The sequence below is a fragment of the Arachis ipaensis genome, chromosome B04 (assembly GCF_000816755.2).
Source record: "Arachis ipaensis cultivar K30076 chromosome B04, Araip1.1, whole genome shotgun sequence".
Taxonomy (NCBI): Eukaryota; Viridiplantae; Streptophyta; class Magnoliopsida; order Fabales; family Fabaceae; genus Arachis; species Arachis ipaensis.
This window is the reverse complement of record NC_029788.2, coordinates 32,429,992-32,434,260: the sequence shown is the minus strand read 5'-3', so window position 1 is coordinate 32,434,260 and position 4,269 is coordinate 32,429,992. Positions and strand designations below refer to the sequence as shown.

Sequence of the window (4,269 nt, the reverse complement as noted above, 5' to 3'; positions counted from 1 at the left end):
CACTACAATTTTGCTGAACTTCATGCCACTTATTTCAGCAAAAAGGTGATAAAACAAACATGGAGGTAGCTGTATGTTTCCACAATTTAATTTCCGGTTCATGTTTCTATTCGAGCTTAGCAAGAGTATCAGCACAGAAATTCGCCTCTTTGTAGATGTGTCTAACTTCAACACTTTTTATCTTCACCAAAAACTCCTTGATAGAACGAATGAGGGAGGAGCTACCATGAATCTCTGATTACATCTTATGAGTCAGCGTCACAGCGCATCTTGAGTCCGATTCCACCACCAGCTTCTTAATCCCCAGTTCAGATACTAGTTTAACCCCAACATAAATGCTCCATATCTCAGCTATGGTTATGGTATAAACTCCGATGTTCATCGAGAAGCTGGCAATAGTACAACCCATCCAATCCCTAATGAGATCGCCACAAGTCCTTTTTACTGCCAAGTTGGATAACCGATCCATCCACATTCAGTTTGATCCACCCCAAATTGGCGCCTCCCAACCAATAAACTCCTCTCTGATAAAGCTTAGTAAGTTATTGCTTTTTTTCGTAATTTTTATTATGTCATTTTAATTCTCTGTCAATCTTTTTATCATTTAGACAAGTTGATTATTTGGCAAAATCTTGTTTCTGAAAAGGAGAACATTCCTGCACTTTCAAGTTATGTTGCAAGCTATGATAAAAATTATGGGCCAAAGAAATTATTATAATAAGTTTGTATTTGTGTTTTTTAGAAGTTAAGGGTGTTGTTTTAAATAGGTTTAATTACTCTACAGGTTCCTATAATTTTACCGAATTTTCAATTAGGTCCCTATACTTTTTTTCTTTTCAATTGGGTCCCTAGACGTTATTTTTTTTTTCAATTTAGTCCTTGCCGTGACAAAATTATTTGAGATAATAGAATATTCTGTTAAAAAATCGAATATTCTTATAATTGGGTTAAAAAAGCAAACTGAACCCACCTCCAATTTTTCAAAATTCCAAAACTACCCTTGACATTTTGTAGAACCCTAGCCAGTGCTTGTCCTCTGAAGTCGGTGGCGTTTCTCCCCTGTTCGCTGGTGTCGTCATCCATCTGCGTTGTCGTCGTCCTTGGTAGCGTGAGCATCCGTCGTCGTCCTTCGTCCTTTGTCTGTGCTGCACTGCTATGCGTTATTAGTGGCAACTCTATAACACAGACGTCACTATTGAAGTCTTGGTTACCTCCACAGCTTTGGAGGAAGCTCTTCAATTTCTCTTAAAATGGATTCATTGAGCTGAAGAATTCAAGAAAGAAAGAAGAACGAAATCGAAAATGGGTAATCAGAAGCAGATTCTCAAAGATCCCCAATTTGCACTCTTTCTCACTTCACGTTCCAACATCGACCTCAAGGTGCAAAATTCTCCTAATTAACCTTTTCAATTTTGCGTCTTATCTCAATTTAGGGTTTTAAATTTCACCGCAATGTGTCTAATTTCCATTCATGTATTCCGTTTTCTGGATAAATGGTGAAATTTGAGTGTGAAAAAACTGAGTAAGGTTTTAGGATTTTTAATTTTTTTCTTTTGTGGTAATTCAAGATAAGTGGCAAAATTTGAGTGTTAGCAATTGCACTCAAGGATCCAAGGAAAGATCTAGGATTCCTAGAATAAGGCTGCGGCCCCTGCTGCTACTACCCCAGTTGCTACTAGTAATACCATTGTTGTTTCTGGGAGAATATGCTACTCCTGTCACGACTATGATTCATCAATCTGATTCTTCTGTTACTGTAGTTGATTCCTCTCAAAATGACGAAGATGCTAAGAATCCTCTATGGTATGCAAATTGATGCCACTAAATTTATATGGATTATTGTAATTAAATGATGTGGATTAAGATTGTAATTCTGGTTAAAACTGTTGTATGCCTCAACAAAATAAGAAAGGTATTTTATGACTTTTGAATTGTTCTGAGACTTGGTTGCTTTTGTTTATCTTCTCCCCAGGTACGGTACAATGCAATGATTTTAGAAGCGCTATTAGTTCTGAAAGATGCTAAATCCGACCTGAATGGCATTGTTAACTTTATTGAGGTCAGATTATGAACTTATAGCAAGTGAAGGTTATATTATTTAAATTGATTTCTGAATTTTTTTATGTAATGGTTTAAGGTTTACAATATATATATATTAGTGAGGAAAAGATTGAGCTGAGGAAACCCATTTGGGTTTGGTTGGTAATGCAAAAACTTTTGTAGAGACTCTGAATAAGGAGATTAAGGATAATCCTTTTTGTTTGGTCAAGAAACACCCTTGGGTGGAAGGTAAATGGAAGAAGTCTAAGGATAATGCAGCGAAGATGGAGGCTTACATTGCTAAGGATATTTTGCCATTCAATTTCTTGACGCCAATGAGGATCATAAGAATGTAATTCTTGGAGTCGGAAGCTAGCTCCGGTAATGGTGTCTGAGGGTGCAAATACCATGGATGTAGGTAGGGCTGTGTTGGCTCAAACAGAACACAGGACTAGGTTGGATGCAGGGACTTGGGGGTAGGGGTGTTATCGGTTCGGTTTGGTTCAGTTTTGGACCAAAAACCAACCGAACCGATATGTTCGGTTTCTACAGACACACAATCATTCGGTTTGCTGCTTTTATAACAACCGAACCGAACCGAACCGAACCAACAGCGGTTTAGTTCGGTCGATTTTTTCGATTTTTAATTTCTAATGAGAAGAATATGAATCACAATAATTAGAGGTTTAAAATAGTCAATAAATTGAAATAATAAGAGTAAAACATTGAAATGGTTAGGGGTTGAGGATTTTTGTTGTTAGGTTAAAGGTTAAAATGGTTAAAACATTGAAATGTATACATATCTTCGGTTCGGTTCAGTTTCTATCGAGCCAACCGAAAACCGAACCAAACCGATCAGTTTTGTCAGGAAAAAACAAAAAAAAAAACTAATTTTTTCGGTTTTCAAATTGGTTGTTGTAATTTTCGATTCGGTTTGGTGGTAATTTTCGGTCCGGTTTGGTAACTTACACCCCTACTTGGGGGACCATAAGTGTTGGCCTTGGATATTGCATTGCGGCTGCAGTGACTTGTCCCCATTGACTTGTTATCATCATATAATGGAATGGTTCTTATTTTAGTTTATGCATGAAATTTTTACTGCCATTATTTTGAACTAGGATCTTCCATGAACTCTTTTATGTTTCTCTGTCCATAGCTAGTAGTTCTAAGATAGAGAGGACTACATAAGCTGGTGTAATTACTATGCGCCAACCTAAATTTCCAAATCTTGGACTGTTGCCTTATTTGTCTTATCTTTTGTCGATACTTAAAAAAATATGTATTGCCTTATGTCTTATCTTTTTTCAATCCAGACATTAGTTCAGTAACAGTTACTTATGATAGTGATTGTTTTCAATAATGGAGGGATATATGGTGGTGACCGGAGAATCCACGAAGAGATGAATAGACCTCACAAAGATGATCTTGCTCCGACTTCCTTTGTTTCGAAAGCAAGCTACCATGCTTTGATTGAAGCTTTTGGTGGAAAAGACTATCTTATTGGGGCATATGATGAACTCAAGTCTGCTCTTTATTGTTGATCCCTATGTTGGTTGTGAGAAGCTGCAACACAAGAACTGGTTTCTACATTATCTGTATAGCACTGAAATTACGTTTTCTATGGTTTTTGTTTTTAGATTTCAAATTTCAATAACACAAATTATATAGCCTTGTAATTTTTTATGGTGTACCATGATATGATAAAGACACAAACTATATTCCATGAATCCACACAAATGTAAAATGTTACATGATCATAATAAATACTTGAATGATGGAAACTGAATTTTATACTTTTTATTTCATTTTATCCATTCTTTTTTTTTCTGTATGTTCTTAAGACAAGGTAATTTAAAAAAAATAAGGTATTTTTGGTACAATTTGTATATAAATAAGCAAAAAAATGATAGTAACAAAATAAAAAAGATTATAGAAATATCTTTCATGTCGTAGAATCATTGAATAGGGATTATAGGAATATCTTTCATTGAATATTTATAGTTTCATCGAATTTTCAATTAGGTCCCTATACTTTTTTTCTTTTCAATTAGGTCCCTAAGGGTATACAAATAATTTCACAATTTACTAACATTTTTTTACGTTTAACGTTAACAAAGACTAAATTGAAAAAAAATTAATGTTTAGGGACCCAATTGAAAAGAAAAAAAATAGAGACCTAATTAAAAATTCGATGAAACTATAGGACCTGCAGAATAATTAAACCTTTTA

At 35.0% G+C, this 4,269-nt stretch overlaps 1 pseudogene; it reads left to right on the top strand.

Moving 5' to 3' along the window:
- On the top strand, nt 1,303-3,594 carry LOC107635781 (annotated as a pseudogene).